Raw genomic sequence first — 22,086 nt, 5'->3', positions numbered from 1 at the left:
AAGGACAATACCCTTGCTCAAAAGAACGCAAATGAGGCAAAAGCTTGGTTGGCCGACCCTAACATCTAGTACTGGACCCAGCAGTTAAACTCTGCTGTTTTGTGCACCACGGCCGGTTGTGCTGTAAATTTCCAAGACTACTTGCTGGCCTCCACCCTGCCCCCTTCAGATCAGATCTCTTTTCGATTTCCATGTGTATTTCACCAAAAGTCAGGTTGTCCATGAGATGGGGGTTGCACTGCCTGACGATGGCTCTTTCAACGTTTGGAACAACCCTACATCAAGTTTAGTTACAAAGCCCTCTGCCGGGAGTTCATCAGCATCAGTGACAATGAAGAATTCGGACAAAAGAGGGAGGGGGACAAATTGATGCCTTGGTAATGGCTACACACATGTCACCCACAGAGGCCCCTTGCCCCGACGGCAAATATTTCTAAATCAAGGACTTCTGCGGTGGGAAACACAAATAATAAAGGCCGGGCAGCAAGAGGGCCCACAAATATGTCTTCAGAGACGATGGGGAAGAAGGACAGTACATCTGGCTTTCCCTGCGGATGGTGGCAGGGGTGCTGGAACTAGACTGACGCAGGCAGGCACAGCTAGACTGAACGAAAGCATCGAGGCCTATGTTTACTGCAGTCTAGGGGCCTAAGCCAGCATCAGGAGCACCGTCGTCGGTGGGACGGAAGGTGCAGAACGTGCGCGGTAAGAGATGAGTGTTATCCTTGAAGATGAGATCACCTATCACCTACCCTTACAAAGTCGCCGGCTACCAAAGGTGGGAAGACATGATTGACGCCGCCAAAGTGAAGCTTGACATGGTGGTTTCACTGGTTCTGCTGCCGATGCTAAGCGAGAGACTAATAATCACTTGAAGCATTCCGACTCATATGACGCGATACGGGTTACATGATTGGCCGATTTACGATTTCAAAGGATTGGCCTAGCTCAACGGACAACACAGCGACCCGGGCGTTTTCTTTTAGATCGCACATTCATTTTACATGTTGAACATGAGAGCCCCATTCATGTCCTTCCCAAGTGGCCTGGATTTTTACTCATTTGCAGTGAGACGATCTTTTCATGTGCGGTAGGAAAAATTATATCACCGGCCATGTCATGGCGTGGGCGGCCATTAAGTTACATCCCTTTGGGAAGTATTGTGAGTAGTGGTACTGCCGTTGCATGTTGAATATGTTGCATGAGCTGTTCAGTCAATCATTTTCAGTTTTTTTTTCAATATGCTGTTGTCTCTTACACTCACACACAATTATATAATATAATATCATATATATATTATATCTATATATGTGTGTATACATCTGTTTGTTTATTCGTTTGTATAACATTTATTTAACGTTCTATGATATCGTATATTTGTTTTTGTTTATTAATCCATTTGTTTGTTGCTAGTGTTTGTTGTTTATTTATGCAGTAGTATGCTTGTTTGTATGTTTGTTTATTTTTTTGTTTGTTTGTTTGTTTGTTTGTTTGTTTGTATGCTTGTTTGTTTTTCCCAGCTTCCCTGTGCGCTGACAACTGATCTTAACCCTCGAGTCGGCCAAAGAATGATTGAAAGTTTCCAATGGGAAAGTTTGAGCAAAAGTTTAAGATTTTTTACTTTCGAGGTACGTACAACCTTTAAAGTAATTTGCAAATGACTCTGTTAACAAACTGACCACGAATCTGAAAATACAGTAGGTTTTCGTATGCCGTATGTTGTGGGTTCGAACCCGAATGAAAACTAGCCGTATTTTCGATCAAAAATGCTAATGGCAAATGATTCATCTTGAATGGAATAAACATTGCAGCACTCATATTTAAGCTGATCAACTTCGTAGGTGATCGTAAAGGAGCAATAAAATTTTCTAGTGAGTGATCATCCTTCGAGTACATTTGCAAATATGTCTTTGTCAAATCAAGAAAAGAGTGCTTTCCCCTTGTTCATGCTAGTGCCAGCTGGGAGCAGCTACAGTTCGAAAGAACCAACCGGTTATTTAGAAGTACCTGATAATCGGATGGAATTTTTGGTGTGTGCATTGGATAATAATGGAAGTGTTTTATTCGGTCCCTGCTCTATGCCATTTTTCTTACACGTTGTCATCCATTACACAGTAATGCACACCTCGTCAGTTGTCATGGTTACACATCCTTCAAATCCATCGCATCTATGAAATAATCATTCCATGTTTTGTGGAAGGTGGTAGAAAATCATGTCTTGCCAGCTAAATATTATAACATGTTTTGGAACACAACAAGAAAATTAAAATTCAACAAGAAGTATACTACACGGTGAAAACACTGCAAAGTTTAACCGTTGGTCATTCTAAAAAGTTTCAGTCTCGATTGATAAAATTCGACTGGACAAAATTTGCAAGCTTTCAGGCCAATGCGTGATGATATGTCAACAATTTGTAGAAAACGGAAACATGAAAACTTATCTGTCCTCTTCCAGTCGACCTTACAAATGATAATCGAAGTCGATTTGACGGGCGACAGGGGAACCTTCTTCATACGTCGTTTCAGTAGCTTTCCTGAATACAACATTTCTCACCATGTTAATTACTTAAGTAAAGAAGAAAGAATAACGCACAGAATACACATACATACACACATACATACATGCAAGCAATCATACATATATACCTACCTACCTACATACATACATACATACATACATACATACATACATACATACATACATAACATACATACATACATACATACATACATACATACGCACGCACGCACGCACGCACGCACGCACGTACATACATACATACATACATACATACATACATACATACATACATACATACATACACGCTTGCTTGTATGCTTGCATGCATCATGCACTCATACATTTATTTTTTCTTTGTAGGCACAACCCATTTATTAGAAATAAATAGATTTGTTAATGTAAGAATCACAGAATATGCGGTTACTTGAAGGGCTAGTCAATTCGTTACTTGCAGCTCCTTGATTCAGGAAGAATCGTACAAAGACGTCATGTATGTTCACGACTTAGGGACGATTCAGAATTTACTTCCAGGGGGGTGGGGGGTGGAGGATTTTCAGGGGGGCCACCCATTTTCCCAAGAAAATTTAGGGGGGGCCAGACAAAAATACCACAATCTTTTAGGGGGGGCCAAGGAAAAAAAACATCAATTCAATATTTTATTTATTTATTTATTAGCCGTGTTCACAATAATGACATTGGCTCAGAAAGAAAGAGAAGGGGAAGAAATGTATAACACTGAAAAGTTTTCAGATTCACTTCATTCACATTAGCTCAAAAGTAATTAAACTTTCTGACTGAAAATCTGTAACAATTCATTCATGTATTTTGCAACAACATGAACAATGCAACTGTCAGTACATGACAAAAATACTTAAAAAGAGAATCATTGTCAAAGCATTTTAGCTGGTTCTGAATGTTAAAAATCATTTCTAAGTAAATTGTTCGTACAGTGTGTGCTGGTTTACTTGGACATAATAAAATACAATGGATTTCATCACCAACACCAGAATGACAAAGGGTACAAAGTCTAAGATGTCTTGGAATGTTTTTAAAACGACCAATTTCTATTGCAAAAGTATGATCAGAAATTCTTGCCTTTGTCAAAGCAATTCTGTGAAATGGAGACTTAACAAGTGATAGATAATTTTCACATTTAAACATGTTTTTAATACTACAGTATACATTTAATTTGTTATTTTTTGACAAGGCATTTTTCCAGGCTTCCTTAAATTTAGACTTTAAAGACTTTTTCACAAGTTCGATAACTGTTGAAGGTTTACATTTCTCACAATTCAAAATGCTAGAATTGCACAGTAGAAGAACAGACTCAACAAATGTAAGAAACACGAGAACCTTTCTTGTGTAAGCTTTTTCGAGTTCAAATGCAGTATACAGCAAACTGCCCTTGGACAAATTCTTAAGGCGAACCCAAAATTTAATAACATTCAAAATAACTGATATCAGTAACGGTAACGCCCAAGTTCACCAAGACAAGCATGGATGCTGGCAGTTTTACTAACGCCAAGAATGTGTTTTACATGCTTTCATATGAATTGACTCAAATTCACTGACAGGTTTTGCAAAATAATCTGTAAATCTTTCCACACTGACTTTTCTGAATAAGTAAGCACCCCACACCTCAGATCCATAAAGCAACACAGGTTTTACTAATGAATCAAATAAATGTAATTGAACCCCAACTGGTGTTCCATTGAGAGAGTTGAAAGCTTTCATGTAAGCGAACAACGCCCTCGATGCTTTGTTTTTCAAAACTGACCTGGCTTTTTTAAAGTTCGCAGATGAAGTAAAAGTAATACCCAAGTAGGTATAGGAGGGAACAATCTCCAATTTTTTCTTTTGGATAAAGATACTAAATTTGTGGGGATTGAAATTAGCATTGAAAACCATAACTTTTGTTTTCTTGAGGCTAACGCCCAGAATTTCTGATCTCTACAAAAGAGAACCATAGACGCTACCTGGGTGACAGATAACTCAACATGCTTAGTTAAACTCCTTTAGCTGCCAAATTCGGTAATATTCACAGTGGTTTGTTTTATGCATCTACTGCAGTATCTTGTTCTCCTCCCTGAAGCGTCATGAAATGTCCAGTATTAGCATGTCAATACAAACCATACAGTGAACAGTCAGGGTTGTTTTTGTTGAAAAGAGATCTCAGATCAAGTCCGGACTAGAATTCATTTATCAACAATAACAATGGTCATTTATGTTCACACTGGTATGTTGCTAAATACAGCATTGGGTGTTCTACCGTATGTAGTGATAGAATAACAAACAAATGCTGATACACAGAGATGAACATTGAACAAATGCTAAAAATTACAGCAAATGTCTTTTAAGGTTGGGTTTACCTTGTAGCTTGTAAAGCAGTTGAAAGTTGCATGATAAAGAAGTGTTAATTTATGCAAATGTATGCAAATCACCCGATTTCTTGGCTTCTTTTGCCTCCCAATTTCAAAATTTCCAAAGAATTTAACTCCACTCCGGCTGGGTCAAATTTTCTGAAATTTCACATTATGTTTTTTTAAATGCTATATAACACAACAACTATCAATTGGTTTTGTTTGGCAATAAAGCTCTTACATTTTTAATAAGAGGCATTTTGAATAAGAGGCATTTTAATTTTGCTGATCATGATTTTAATAAATTATGAGAGTGTCAGTCTTTAAATCCCTACAATTTTAAAATGAAGATGGATAATGCCAAATAAAATAGTTGTTTTTTTCTACATGAATACTATCCTTTCAAGTGAAATATTACATTTCAGGAAATACTGTCTAGTTTTTGACTTAAATTAATTTTTATCATTAATACAAAAATTGAGGTTTTTACCCCAAATATACACCCACTTCATCCTTTGAGTAAACTACTGCTACTCTTCTTTTCTGCTCCTTTTTTCTATGTTTCATTCTCATCAATTTTACCCTTTCTAAATTTTTTAAATGTTCTACATAACTTTTTACAGTGCTTACATCTACTATAAACTTTTTGAAAATAAATTTATGGCCGTCTCATCTTCAAGGTGCTTTTCAGCGAATAGTTTTTTAATGTTGAAAATAAAAATATTATGTATTACTGTCAAAAATATATGGTGAAAAATTTACAAAAGGGTTGATTTTCCAATAATCCTGTATGTGCATCCAGAAGATCATGTGGCACTGCACCAATGCTATGGTGTCGGATTGTTGAAATATTGTGTACACAAGAAATTTGCTGTAGTCCAAGAAGTGATCTCAGTGTGTATGAGGCTAGGAGAAATGTGGATAGGCTTACACATTGTGTATTGATGCTAATACTTTTGTGTCCCATTCATTCTGATATGTATAATCAAAGATTTCACAGTGGCGGCTGGCAGAAAAGGCAAAAAAACAAATTAACATGTATTGTTTCGTGTCATCTGAAAACATGCGCATCATGACTATTTTAAAATTAAAGTTTGTTAAAAAAATTTGAAATATGAATGCTCTGTCAATTTTGAAAAATACTGCTGACAAAATGATAATTTTGACTTACACAGGGTTATCTGCATTTTAATATGAACATTGGATTGTGAATGGAATGAGCAGAATAACATGTGAATTCATGTTTTGGATAAGGTGTTTTGTTCAAGAATGTTCTAAAATATCCTCAGCATTGTTGCTTTCAGTGGAGCTACTTGGTTTTATGACAACCAAATTAGAAAAAAAGAGAAAATTAAAACAAGTTGGCTTTCACCAATTTTAATTCCTAATGTTTAAAACTTTCACCGTGAGTCTGCAAATATTCAGCATCATCAAATGAAAATGTATGCTGAACGTGTGCATGTACATCTCACTTTCCAGAAATATCTGGATATCTGCAATTGATGTACCATAAAACTTCAAGATATATATCACTTTGCCAATTATCTGCTCCTCTGATTTTCTGTTCACCATTTCTAACTGACATCTTTGCTTGTCTTTGTGTGCATCATATGTATCAGTGAGACATAACGAAAAAAGTATTCATATTTAGTAATTATCTTTTCTTCAGAAATTTACAACCAGATATGTTTATTGCTACCCTTTCCAAAAGTGTGCCACTTGCAGTCCCTGCAAATCATTCTTTTTATAGTCACATAACCCTGAAATGATTTGTTATATCATCGATTAAATGTCCACTACAGTTCCTGCAACTTGTTAGACTGGATATGTCTATAATGTATAAGCATGCATGTATATATTAGGGGGGGCCATGGAAAAAAAACAGGAAAGATGAGGGGGGGGCATAGATTTTTTCTATAATTTACTAGGGGGGCCATGGAAAAAAATCACCGAGAAAATAGAAAATCCTCCACCCTCCCCCTGGAAGTAAATTCTGAATCGTCCCTTAGGCACTTGACGTTGTCTCTAGGGGCTAGGCGTTACACTTAACACTCCTTTAAAAGTTTAGGTACACACTACAACCTTGATAGCAATCTTTTACTGACATACGTTTAGACGTACATGAGAGAGAGAGAGAGAGAGAGAGAGAGAGAGAGAGAGAGAGAGAGAGAGTGCAGCGTCAGCCAGAGTAATTGGCCTGCCGGTAACTTTGCAGATCATTATCTACATTTCTCTAGGCCCTCCAAAATGCTATTGCGATTGCGGAGGACAAGCAGAAGTCAGTGGAAGACCTTTAGGGGTCACATTATTACTCAGTGGAAGAGATTAAAGGTAAATAGAGTCCAGTTGACGACAATGCATCTGGCAATGACTACAAATAGCCAGGTATCATTTTGATTGTGAGCTGTGCCTCTATAAAGATGAAAATATCTTACACTTCGGCACATCTTCAGGAGTCTGTTCGTGGTTAAGGCTGTTAAGGTCCAAAGTGAAAGACTTAAACTGTTTCTCAAACTGTCCTTCATAAAACTTTCAACCATTCTTTCACCGAATCAAGAATAAAAATAAGGCGTCCAAGCCATCTAATTCAAGAAGGGAGGTGGGAAGTTGTATGCAAATGAGAACAAGTGTAGCGAAGTGTAGCGAAGCTAAATTAACACTACACTTGAAAGCGTAATGTGTTAGGAGTGTTGGTTTATATTTTATAAAGCATTCTGTAAAATTTGTACATCGAGTTTCTTTGATGTATTGTCAAAATAAAGCCATGAATGGCGTACTTGATTGCTTGTCATGGAAGGATATGCCTGTGTAAAGCGGCCCTATTGTCACAAACGCCCGGTCACCCCCAGGCCTGGGTCACCCCGGTGACCGGAGGCTGTACGAGGAATCCCCAAGTCACTTCAATGCGCGGCCACGCGATCGCGTATGAGTTGTGTTTGTTACATCGTGGGGCGACTCAGCCGTACATCGTACTGCAGCCAAGTCTCACCATTGTAGGGGAGCAGCTGATGATCACGTATTTTCGTCGACTGGCGAAGTCCTCTCTTCCACGTAAGTATCTGCCTCCATGGTATCAGTATGCTGCCGCTTTAGCTCTGCGTGGCACTGCTGGTGTGGCAGTGTGTGTAACTGCACAGTGGCTCGAGGTCACGTTTTGCCGTCCGACCCAAATACCTCGAGCGCGAGCCTACTGTACTGCAGCTTGTCTGTAACACAGACGTTCTGTTGAGTGGGTAGTTTGTAAAAGTGTAGTTTATGCTACGTTCGGACGTTCTGTTCTGTAGCCTTTTCTTCAAATGGTGATAAGGCTACGGAGGAGAACGTCGGAACGTAGCGGAAACTCCACTTTTACAAACTATCCACTCAACAGAACGTCTGTGGTCTGTAAGCCTCAACACGTACAGCATCATAGGGAAAAATTGTGAGACGCGAGCGAGAAAATGACGCTTTCTCGCAATTAGTTAGAATCTGTTCTTATTCTCACCGCTGAATCTTAAAATAATGTTTTTCTACCGTTATTCTTTCTTGTACCCTTATTGTAAATTGTCGAATCCTTGGTATTCTATGCCATCTTCTGCAATCATATATGTATTTCTTACCCAGAATTACTAAAAAATTGCCAGTGAATGAATCATCTTTTGTTATAATTCCTACGATAACATTCTCTGGAAACAATGTTATTGAAAAATTACAATTTTTCAGCAAGAGCGGAATCAAATACCCGGTTTGGGTATGGAGCCGAGCAGAGCTGTGATGGGTACAAAAATCAGGGAAGGTGATTGCAATTGTGAAATTTACTGATACTTCATAGGACTGGAGATTACCATGATTCATTATGATAATTGTACCGCTGCGATTCCCCAGGGAAGGCAAAAATATCCCCCATGTTTAGAAAGATTCACAGACTGTTTTAAAAATTCTGAAAACATATTTATACTCACTATTCTTCTCTATTCCAACTTTAAATGAGTTGGAAAATTATGCTTGATTAAGATTAAGATTAGTCATGCATATTTATTACCTGATGTCATATGAATTATTTATAGCTACTGAAACCCTGCAAGGTTCACAAGTCTGTAGGAATGGCATTCACCCCACTATCTGAGCACCAGCCAACCACCTAGCTCTGCCAGTCTGCGAAGTTCATTGCTTCAATGTATTCATTTTTGATATTTACATGCCCACAGACTTGGCGAAAGTCTAAAGAGTGCAAAAATGTTGTCAGTTTTGTATTGGAAAAAAATTGTTCCTTGTTCCTTTGGCAGCCTTGTGTACATACATGAATAGTGCATTTGCTGAAATTCCAAATTTAATTTCTTGTACACAAATGGCCTTATCACACTTATTTTAACCCTTAATAAATGAAATTAATATTATAGAAAAATGGGAGAAGCCCTGACCATTATCATTAATTTATGGCCAAGGGCAAGAGGAAAATCCAAAATTAACAAGGCTTGGCGAGCATGCTTATTTTGGCTTTCAGTCTTGCCCAAGCCTATAGATAAATGTTAATGGTCAGAGCAGAGTCTGTTATTTCCATGATATTATCAACCTGCTGCGAGGGCACATAAACCCATGTATTCAGGCAACAATATCTTCATGGTTATAAATGCTGTATCACATTTAGTTACATACGTATATATGCAGGACATTTTCAAACAATTTTACCATTATCGACCAGCATCGAAAGGATTTTAACAAAAGTCAAAATAGAAGTGTGCACATGTATATTTTTACATCTATCATTAAGTGCAGGGCTCGAAATTAACTTTCTACCCTGGTAGTCCACCTGGGCTACCATTTTCTGAAGTTGGTAGCCCAGTAACAATGGTTGGTAGTCCATGCATATTTTAGTTCAAGGATATCTTTTTTCGTGAACTAGACAAGAAAGGGCTAGTTTTCAAGATTCTGCCCGTGAAGCGAATTTTCTAGTCATTTCATGTGAATATTGCACACCTTTAATACCCATGGAAAAAAGTACATGGGCAATAGTGATACTCAAAAGTTTGGTGACCTATGGACAATCCCTTTCACTTTAAGAGATGTATGCAAATTTTTATAGTCGTCATGACAACGACACAACCTCGGCACTGAGACATACTGTAGCAGGGCTAAAAATAGACCATTGGCTTTCTGAAGGGAGGAGGCATAATTTTCGTGTAATTGTGATTGATACATAATGATCAAAATCACGGTCCCTGTCAAAATGCAATGAAAATGCGTTTCCATTGGCCATCATTTCCTGTGCCTGTCATTCAAATACGTCAGAGTTCAGATATTGAAACTTATTGCAAAGTTCCACTGCACGGTGGTCTTCGTAATTTGCATAACAAAGTCATACTCTGGCCTTTCTGTGTCCATCTGGGTTTGACTGCATTTAGCTCGTCCAAAAATAACGGACCGGACATGGCATGCCAAGTACTGACTGAATTTCAGGTCCCACGCTTTGGTAGTCCGTGTGGACTACCATTTCAGAGAGTTTGGTAGTCCCGGAGAAAGTTGGTAGTCTGTGGACGCGGGACTACCGCTAATTTCGAGCCCTGAAGTGTCTACTTGGATGTTAAAAACGTTGAAGGGCTTCACTTGCCCGGGTAACCATTAAAACCGGTCAGTACATTATGTTCACCGACCCGCTAACTCCCCGGATGTTCCTTTTCAAATCAATTCACTGATTTGCACCCACTCAAGGCATGAATAAGCATTGATGCACAGTCATGCCCACCCTAAAAATTTGGCAAATCTGGAGATTTTTTAAAAAGTGTATAATTTGGCCCACAAGCACTTCATTTTGTTTTTGTGATTGATTATGATCGTTGTACAATTGACTATTTACATTTTTGCTGAAAAGTTTCAATGTTAGCATTATTATTCATATTCACGGACATAAAGCAAACCATGATTACTGTGTATTTGTGGCATGGTAATACATAATGAATGAGTGTATGATTTTACTAATCTTTTGACACATATCCATGATTATAAAGTTGAGTATCCATTGTACAGACAGTGAGAATAGGACTATCTCAAGATTCTAATTGTATTCATTGACATTTGTCTACAGCTGTTAGTATACCTCATGTAACCTGGTCGTAAAGCCTCAGAGGTATATGTATGTGGAACGTAGAAGGAACAAGAATCAAAAGATTGACAACTGATCTTTTACAAATCCTTCATCAGGTAAGATTTGTTTTAAATTTTTAGTCATTTTTTTTTTAATTTCCTGCACATCTTGTTCATTATCAGTTAAGCTTTTCGCATTGTCGGTTATATTTGGCGGAGTTGTAGTTCTTTCTTCAACATCAACTCCCTTGACGCTCTGTACATAACTTATATAATACATGTAAGTATTGTAGAATATGTGTCTGTACTGCAGTCTCCTTGGCAAAAAAATCAACAGGAAAAATTGAGCAAGTGCAAATGAAATTCATGAAGTTCCTTTGTTTCAAACATAGCATCCTAACAGCTGAAATAATTATGAAGAATTCTGCAAGCGTTTTAACCTTTAGCCTCTTTATCATCGAAGATTGTTTTTATATACTATATTTTATATGAATATTTTAATAATGTATGATTGTCCCCAATCATGTTTCATGTTAATTTTGATGTTCCTCAGTAAACTACAAATACTAGAACTCGCACTGTTTTTTAGACTCACAGTATAAAACTCAATGGTTTTAGGTACTTGGCTCTTCAAAGATGTATGGCTACTTTGATGTGTGCATTTCCAACCCTGCCATTGACAACACTTTATCTTGTCAAAGTTTCAGATGCCTGGTCAGAATGTCATGCCTAAATTTGTACATATTTTTAATAGTTTCACATAGTTTGTTGTGTGTTGTTTATTGTTTTATTGTACTTCATGCATTCATATTTTTATGTATATTTTATGGAGCCTGTTCCAGGTCTTCCCTTGAAATAAATGTATAAATGATTTATTGCTACTTGCTTGAATGCACGTCTTGACCTACTTATAGTTTTCTTTAAAAAGGTGCACAATCATCAGTGATTACAATGGGTTTGGTGCAAAGTTATACCAGTGATGAAAGGTTTAATTAAAATTACAGAAGTCATAAACAATCAAGTTTTCTTATCTTAATGAATATAAAAAGCCATGTTTTAGAATGAACTGATGTGTAAAGTAATGTCAGCAATGTGCAGGAGATAATATTTACATTACATCCTTGTTAATGTTTTCTTTTCACCCAGTCAGATTCGAGATCCCTTACTGAGGCAGTGCGTCCCATTGTCATTGGATACTGGTCTGACAACCTGGTGAAAAACAACATGGTGACAATACCATCCTCCATTGCAAAGCAAATACACAGTGTGTGGCTATGCAACAGCCAACACTGAACAGAGATGGTGGTGTTGTCATCAATGCAGTGCAAAAACCCATGGAATTGAGGGAGTTTTTCATCAATATATTTACTTTCCTAAGGCAGTGGGTCCTTGCTGTGGCACAGGTTTGTACTTACATATATCCTGTTCAGTGTTTCCACTGGCTAAATTTACCACTAAGCCATTCTGGCTAATTGAGACCAACATTGACTAGCTAGAACTATAGCCATCCAAATTACATATAATTTCATCTGTGATTTTGGCCAACTGACAGCTGTATACTCAGGTCCTATCAGTTGCTACAGTAACAATATGACATTAAACTGGTCCCATAATCATTTCCATTCAAAGTAATACATTACCAGGTCCATGGGACATTTGTGATTTTCAAATTTAAGTAGGACCATCCTGAACCACAGATAGTTAGTGGCAATGAAAATAAACAACTATTTTTTATGGAACAAACTGCTTTCTTTATAAGATTCACAACAAATTTTATTTCCCGTGTGCTTCACACTTATGTGACTTGCACTTAATGTATCAAGACGTATCATAAGTATTGCATTATTTACAGGGTAACTTCAAGATGTTTCCTTTCTACCCTTTCCCTTCTGCCTCAGTCATCAAGTGCTTTCAGTTCTCCAATCACAGAGTCTAATTTTTAGCTCCCATAGCCATATGTATATATGGCAATGGAAGCTATTCTTATAGGCTAGGAAAATGTCTGTATGTATGTATGTATGTCTGTATGTCTGTGTGTCTGTATGTCTGTATGTCTGTATGTCTGTATGTCTGTCCGTCAACATCAAAAACTCCAAAACCGCTGTACATTTCATCTTGATATTTGGTGTGTACATGGATGATGGGCTGTAGATGAGATTTTGTTCAAATGAAGTTGTCATTGCCAAAAATATGCAAATTAAGTGAAAAAATGTAAAAACAGTCAAAATTGAAAAAACTCAATAACCACTGAGCAGATTACATGAAAAATCAGCATGTAAGTACTTTGGGCTGACATGAAATGATTGTGCGCATCTTGGGTCAGTATCTTGGACTTGCTATTTTTCATGAATTTTTTGTAATTTTCTCCCATTTTTGGTCAAAAAATCTCCTGCTCTGAAACCACAAGTCCGATTGATTTGAAACTTGGTATGGAAGTGCATAGGAGTGACCTTTCCCAAATTTGGGCAAATCGTGGTGAAATTTGCATATTTTTAGTTTACACGTCCATAGACTCCCATGTATAAGGCAGATCTCCATAGACTCCCATGTATAAGGCCACAAAAATAAAAATTTAGTTTCTCATCGTATTCATATTGCAAAAAGGATGCAGTGACACAATTTTAGTCCCCACGGATGAAGTCCAGTGAGCTTATAGATTGGGTCATGTCCGTCTGTTCATCCATCCGTGAGTCCATCCGTTCACGCATATATCTCAGATATTTTGACAAAATGTCATGTGACCTTGATGACCTTTGATCTCAAATATACATATTTGTCCATAACTCAGTAACCACAAGTGCTACCACCCTTCATATATGGTATGATGGGACAGCTTATGACGCCACATATTGTACCTCATTAATTATGCACATATCTAATTTTGAGCGAGCCAATAGAGCTAGAGGTCTGATTTTTGGTATATAGGGATAACTTAGCAAAACAATTTTTTTGACAAAATGTCACGTGACCTCGGTGACCTTTGACCTCAAATATACATATTTGTCCATAACTCAGTAACCACAAGTGCTACAGCCTTCATGTATGGTATAATGGGACACCTTATGACGCCACATATTGTACCTCATTAATTATGTGCATATCTAATTTTGAGCGAGCCAATAGAGCTAGAGGTCTGATTTTTGGTATATAGGGATAACTTAGCAAAACAATTTTTTTGACAAAATGTCACGTGACCTCGGTGACCTTTGACCTCAAATATACATATTTGTCCATAACTCAGTAACCACAAGTGCTACAGCCTTCATGTATGGTATGATGGGACACCTTATGACGCCACATATTGTACCTCATTACTTATGCACATATCTAATTTTGAGCGAGCCAATAGAGCTAGAGGTCTGATTTTTGTATATAGGGATAACTTAGCAAAACAATTTTTTTGACAAAATGTCACGTGACCTCGGTGACCTTTGACCTCAAATATACATATTTTTCCATAACTCGGTAACCACAAGTGCTACACCCTTCATGTTTGGTATGATTGGACACCTTATGATGCACATACTGTACCTCAATAATTATGCGCATATCTCATTCTGAATGAGCCATAGAGCTGGATGTCTGATTTTTGTTATATAGGGATAACTATAGGAGAGAAATTTTTGACCAAATGTCATGTGACCTCGATGACCTTTTACCTAAAATATATGTTTATGTCAATAAATAAGTAACCACAAGTGCTATGTCCTTTGTATTTAGTAGGATGGGAGACCTTATGACAACACACGCTTTACCTCATTAATTATGTACACATCTAATTCTGGGCAAGCGAATAGAGCTAGAGATCTGATTTTTTGGCATATAGGGATTAATTAGCAATATAATTTTTTTTTTTCAAAATGTCATGTGACCTCGATGACCTTTGACCTTGATTATACATATATATGCATATTTCAGTAACCACAAGTTCTATACCCTCCAATTTTGATAGGATATTAGACCTTAAGATGTCACATCTTGTACCTCATTTATAATGCGCATATGTATTTCTTGGCTGGCCAATACTGCTAGAGGTCTGATCTTTTTTCCCGATTTAGAACCATAACTTAGACATGCCTCATGTGTTTCAAATTGGGAACAACGACATAGACCTATGTGCCCATAGATCTCAACATATACACTCCAGTGATACTTCTTAATGACCACATTTTCCTGCCCCATCAAGACTAATACTCCTATTACAAGTGGGGACTATGTCATTGTAAATGACTTGTTGAGTCAATGGTTGTATCACAGTATTCGATATATCTAATTCTGTATTTTTTCCATTTTATATTCTGAATAATTACATTAAACATATTTCACTGTCTCCAGTACATTTCATTTAAGTATTTTCACTTCATGCACTTTATCCCTTTCACACATGTTCAAATATCTGACCAGAGAACAAACACTAAATAGTCCAGGATGGGAGCTACAGTGTCATTGACGCTATTTTTAAACCAACTGTTCACTTTGAGAAGGTGTACTGCAGATAATCACATTTTGTACACTAGGTGTAAACAGTCGCCTCTTTCTATTGGTAGTCCAAACAATGAATGCTTTAATTTCAAAATCAAACTGGGTGTATAGGGAGACTGGAGAGAGAAAGTGATGCTTTCCCGCAATTTGTGAGAATCTCTTGTCAATTCTCACAGCTACCAGTGAGAATTCAAAAGTTCTCACCGATGAGTAGTGAGAAATGTACTCTTTGGTGAGATAATAGATTCTCACCAGTTAGAATGGAAATTCTCACTAAGCACTGTGAGAATGGTAATTTTTAAGGTGAGAATGAACCAGACTCACCATTCATTGGTGAGAATCAGACTTGTTGTTAACTGGTGTGAAACAATCTGGTTAATTCTCGCAAGTGAACAATGAGTCTGGTTGATTCTCACCAGTGAATGATTAGTCTGGTTGATTCTCACTGTAAAAATTACCATTCTCACAGTGCTTAGAGAGAATTTCCATTCCCATCGGTGAGAATCTATTATCTCATCAAGAAGTGCATTTCTCAGTGCTCAATGGTGAGAATTAAACTATTCTCACCGATAGCAGTGAGAATGGCAATTAAGAGATTCTCACCAATTGTGAGAAAGCGTCACTCTCGTTCCAGTCTCACAATTTTTTTCCTATAATGGCCACTTGATGTCTTACAGAAAAAAAACTGATTCTTCTCTTATTCAAACACTAGCCATGGAAATTCAGCAAACTATTCCTGGTACACTTTCATTTTTTGTAACTAGTCCTACCCTGCAACTCTGCGGACAACCTGTGCAATTATCGTTTTTGCTTACTTGTAATCGAACACGACTTAGCATGTCGCAGTGTGCTGCTTGTTGTTCAGCATGGTAAACATTCAACTGGACAATATCCTGGGCAATATCTTCATGCAAATATTATGACCTATGCCTATCCACAATACAGTGTTACTCAGTACTGGTACACATCATGACAGAAGGTGACCGCTGCCTATCCACAAATACATGTACACGGTATGGAAGATGACCCAGGCCTACATGCACACGATATGGAATATGTCCCAGGCCTATCCTCAATCCAAATGCATTCACATGGTATGGAAGATGGCACAGACATATCCAAAATACACATAATATATGCAACGGAAGATGACCTGGCCAATCCACAATACGCATACATGCACACAGTATGTACATGTAAGATGACTCAGGCCTATGTAGAATACATACATGTAATGGGAGATGACCAATGTCTATCATCAATACAAACAGTCTGTACCTGTATTGTATTCAGGATAGGCCTGTATCATCTTCAATAATGTGTATCTGTATTTGTATTCATGATAGGCCTGGGTCATCTTCAACAATTAATGTTTACCTGTATTTTATTGTATTGTATTCAGGATAGGCCTGGGTCATCTTCAACAATGTTTACCTGTATTGTATTGTATTGTATTCAGGAAAGGCCTGGGTCATCTTCAATAAAAACACTGTACCTGTATTTGTAATTGTATTCAGGATAGGCCTGGGTCATCTTCAATAATGTGTACCTGTATTTGTATTCTGGATTGCCCAGGATCATCTCCATAGCGTGTACATGTATTTGTTGATGGTTGACCGGGGTCACCTGCGATGCTGAGTAATTGTATTGTGGATAGACCTGGGTCATCTTATTTAGAATGTTTACATGTGTGTAATGCTTATCATCATTAGGGTTAAGGACATTATGAGTGTTTGAAATTCATTAACATCCCATCATCAATGTATTTTAATCATTCAGGTTATCATTGTCATTTAAAGAGTTAGTAATCATGAGTCTATCTGTTTACAATTCAGGATCAGCAGTGAATGCTGCAATGTCAAGGATGAGAAATACCATTGCCTTGACAAAGAGCAGTAAAGAACAAAGTGGAGGGCTTTGGATAGGACTTTGCCATGACATTTACAATGAAAGATGAATGGAAATGATCAAACAACAGGTAAGTTTTTTCCTTTTCAGTCCTTACTCCCAAGTATATATACACAAGTGGTTGTTGCAAAGATGTGCTGGAACTGGTATCTTGTAACTTGCACAAAGTGTTTTATATTAGTTGTCTTTATATAGCTAGCATGTTTACGATTACAAGAATACTAATTAGAAACACAGGTTCACTGATACATTTCTGTATTTTAATTGTCTTTATATATCCAGCATGTTTACGATTACAAGAATACTAATTAGAAACACAGGTTCACTGATACATTTCTGTATTTTAATTGACATTGCCAGCAGCAACTATGTAGGTTCATCAGCTTAACACTAATCCATCCAGATACTATACACAGCATACATGTTACAGCAATTCTCATTCTTAAACTGCGCAGGACATTGGTTGAGCAAGAAGAAAACGGTGTGGTTGAGATGTCTACGTTAGAGAAATATGTATATAGCGGAGAGAAAAATAAATTTATTTGTTTTTTTTACACAAGAATTCTTTGATATTTCACACAAATAAACTAACTTTTTGTGAAGAGAAATTATATGTTTTATGTTCCATGATTGGTCCATGATTGTCTTCCATGAGTTTATTATTATTACTATGTTAGGGAACAGGTGTGTATATCCATGCAGAAGAGGAAGCAAGATAAATCCAAAACCGACTTTAAGGCAGCATTTTACCACGCAAAGAAAGGAACCAGCTACCAGGGACAGTTTTCTCAAGATGAAGACAGTGGGATTGCACCTCCATTTGGTAGAGGATTTCCTATTAGTCAGTATGGTGGTGGACAGACGTGAACCCTTACACTGCTCAGCACACAGATTGTATGTACATGTATGTTAGGATCAAAAACTCCTAAACCACTACACCTACCACAGACAAACAGTGGGCAACTTAACAGATATAACCCGCAATACTAAGCATCATCATATTACAGCTTGTACACAGAACTGTTTAAGGTAGTCCAGCTCAAAGAGAGGAAAAATTCAACTTTCAGAGCACTGAGAAAACACAATTATTATTTCATGCCTCCCCTCAGTATCATGGTGATCTCTGTAGTATAATAACAAACCTGTAGGTAATTGTCACTTGTGATGATTGTTTATAAACATTCCATTATCACTTTTTCTGCTCCAGAGGTGTACATGTCAATCAGGACCCAGATTTACATATACTGGTCAATAACATTGCAATGTGCACATGTATGATATATATAGGTACTTTGTTTCCCAGTAAGCTTTCAGAAGAAGAACAAGAAACTAGAGTTGATATTAAAAAAATTGTGAAAAATTCATCAAAAGATACAGCTACACTGCAGCCCAAATTTCATTGGGAGCTGTCATTATTTACAGCCTGGGGGGGGGGGGATGTTGGAGGAATTTTGTCGGAAACTCTAAAATTTCAAGTACCCGCCCCCCCAAACCATGATGAATTTGAGTAACCCCCTCTCTCTTACATGGAAATTTTGACTGACCCCCCCCCCCCACACACACTCACTTTTGAAAACTTAAATTTCAATACATGTATTTCTATAATTTACATAAATACAGCAATAGTAAAGACCATTCAAATCCTAGTGTACCCTGCTAGATAATCATTGGTTATCTCATGACGGTTGAAAAAGGTGAAACCAACAAAATGAAATTCAAAGTCACAACAAAACATAGATGTCAAAGGTCACACTATAACCAGTATACAACTACATACAGTATTGTTTAATATGGATGGGTATCATAACAGGGTCCTCACTGGGATATCTGATAGGGTAGACTTTGAAAGTACTGATTGAAGAACATGCGGAAGGCTGATGGGGAAAGTGTCCGACGGGCTTGCTCCTCTCCCTTGCATGGAAAAATTTGAGAAATTGTAGTGTGCATTGGTGCAGTTTGGCGTAATCTCAGGGGTGTTTTCAATGTGTAATTTTACTGAGTAAAAATTTGTAGAAATTGATGTGTGAAGTGGTGCAATCTGAGAGGTACGTGTTTCAATACATTTTGCACCAAAAATTGAGTAACCGCCTTCTTTCTCTCAACATTTTGAGTAACCCCCCCCTTATAGCTTTCAATATTTTGAGTGACCCCCTTCACATTCCTCTGACCCCCCCCCCCCCCCCCAGGCTGTAAACAATGATGGCTTCCAAGGAGATATATCTTCAAGCTTGTGCGATATGGATTTCAGGCAATGTCAACTTGTGGACAGGGTACAGAGATTTATGTTGCAGATTATTGCAAATTGGACTAACTCGTGAATACAGTACATGAAGTGTCATTCCATTATCAAGAGCAAAAGCTCAAAACTACATCTGAAACTTGCTTTGGAGATCAAAACTATTGCTTGCAATAAGTAAAAATTCATGTTATCAGAAAATCACAAGCACACCTTTAGCAGTCTGACAAGCTTATGAAAAATAGATATTTACAAGTATATATGTTATCAGTACTTGTTTACTTGTATTCCAAGGAATATAACTTTAAAAAGAACAGACATGGAATCAAATGGTTAAATTCTATTTTAGCTCTGCAGTTAGTGTGAATGAGCTTATTTTTAGCTACTATAGTCTATAGAAGCTATTGGGATGGGTATCCGTCCGGCGTCTGTCTGTATGTATGTATGTATGTATGTATGTATGTATGTATGTATGTATGTATATGTATGTATGTCTAATTGTGAGGCGTCCGTCCTCTCAAATATCTTGAGAAACGCCATACTTACTGATTTGATATTTGTTGTGTAGATGATTTATATGATTTTGAGAAACCAATTTTTTCAATTTTTTGATATTGTTGAAAATATCCAAATTAGTGCCAAAAAAGGCGTTTTTGGTAAAAAATCTTCTTCTTCATAACCGCTGGTCAGACAGCTTTATTATTTGGTATACAGATCCCAAGGGATAGCCCAACTTAGATTTGTTCAAATTGTGATGATATGTGCAAATCTGTATTTTTAAGGAATTTTTTTGTCATTTTTGGTCAAAACTTTATTTCATCAAAACCGCTCATCTGACAGCTTTGATATTTAGTATACAGGTTCCTACAGATAAACTTAATATGATATATTGAATATATGACGAAATCTGCAATTTTGTTTTTTGGTGCTATTTTTGCCATTTTTGGTCAAAAAATGTGTTTCTCAAAAACTACTTGTCTGATGCCTTTGATATTAGGTATACAGGTTCCTAGGGGTTGTCTTAGTGTGATATATTGAAATTTGATGAAATCTTCAATTTTCGTATTTTTTGGTCAATTTTTGCCATTTTTGGTCAAAATATTTGTGTTTCAAAAGTTACTCATCTGATAGCTTTGATATTTGGCAGACATGTTCTTAGGGATGATCTTAATGTGACATTGTGATTTTTACAGCTGTCCTGAAATGAGCTAGCAAAGATTTCCACCCTCTTCATCAATAAGTGTCAGAAATAGTCTCTACACTCTACATAACACAGCTGAGCTCTATCCGCTGCCATTTCACTTGCTTACAAATGAGAACTTTTAATGCTACCAATATGTCACAAACCATTAAAAGAGAGTTTCCATGTTGTTTAGAAATGAATGTATTCATGACATCAATTGTCAATTGGAAAAAGCCCTCCACTACATTTCTTCCTCAGTGACTTTGCTGTGCTTCACTCACTCAGTGACCCCCCCCTATTTTAACCATCATAGATCACAGTGTCCCACCTTTCCAAATCCTTGGAAAAACACTCACTGAAACCGACAGGTACATACCAACACATTGTCACACATAGTTATATCTCTGGACTCCACAGCATGGCTCTGTCAGTCACTAGGTCACTTTACAACCAACTTTACAACATAACAACCAATACTTTGAATAGGTCTAGTGGACCCCAGTTCAGTTGGTTAAAAGCAACATATTTGAGAATAGAAAACTTTGTGAACCTGTTTTATGCAGCTATAGGTATGATGCATCATTTTCCTCAGAATATTTCAGATTATGTACAATGGTCAGTCTTAGGCTTTATGTTCCCATTGGTATGCCTGTAAAAATATGCAGCCAAGTATTAAAGCTGTGTATTGTGAAATTCTCTGTTACACAGTAAAGACTTTAATCACAATACTGCATGCTGATTTACATGGGATAATGATCTCATCCCCAATTGGCAGGATTGACATTGTATCAGCTGTACACTGATGTACATGTATACTTGAAACTTCCTCACGTATGTAAGATTTAATTGATTCCTCCAGTAGTTCAAATTACATTGCATTTGTAACCTTTGTAATTAAGGAAAATATATGTTAGTTTTTTCCAAGGCCTGCATATGTAAGAACACTTGGTTGATTGTGTATCACTCTTTTACAATGTAATACAGATATTTTAATGGTAAATAAAACCTCTAACAAGCTTTTATACAGCATAACATGTATTTCTGTCTCTGTCATATCGTAGGATGATCTACCGGTATGTGTTTCTCTAGTGTTTTTTAAAATGTATTGGAATATATTCAAATAGATGTAAGCCATCTTGAATATCACATTCATACACTGTGCCAAATGGCAAGTTGATCAATCTTGAATCCCACCAATTTCAATGTGTCAGAGATATTATGCATATTTTATCATAGAAAGCATTAATGTAAACGTTTACGTGTCATGAAAATGTATATTCTCCAAAAAAAAAATCAGTTACCTTTCTATGTACAGTAAAACTATATTTTCTATATG

The 22,086-nt window shown here is 37.0% G+C and overlaps 1 long non-coding RNA gene across 1 annotated transcript; it reads left to right on the top strand.

Moving 5' to 3' along the window:
• The first annotated feature begins 7,478 nt into the window (after positions 1-7,478).
• LOC139123424 (uncharacterized) lies at positions 7,479-21,788 on the top strand. The gene is made up of 5 exons (XR_011549657.1): positions 7,479-7,932; positions 10,943-11,058; positions 12,088-12,344; positions 17,259-17,401; positions 18,009-21,788. It is a non-coding gene; the product is annotated as an uncharacterized lncRNA (long non-coding RNA).
• The last annotated feature ends 298 nt before the right edge of the window (positions 21,789-22,086 follow it).

The sequence above is a fragment of the Ptychodera flava genome (genome assembly GCF_041260155.1).
Source record: "Ptychodera flava strain L36383 chromosome 23 unlocalized genomic scaffold, AS_Pfla_20210202 Scaffold_23__1_contigs__length_28996876_pilon, whole genome shotgun sequence".
NCBI lineage: Eukaryota > Metazoa > Hemichordata > Enteropneusta > Ptychoderidae > Ptychodera > Ptychodera flava.
The sequence above is the reverse complement of the archived record's forward strand: the minus strand, read 5'-3'. Positions and strand labels throughout refer to the sequence as shown.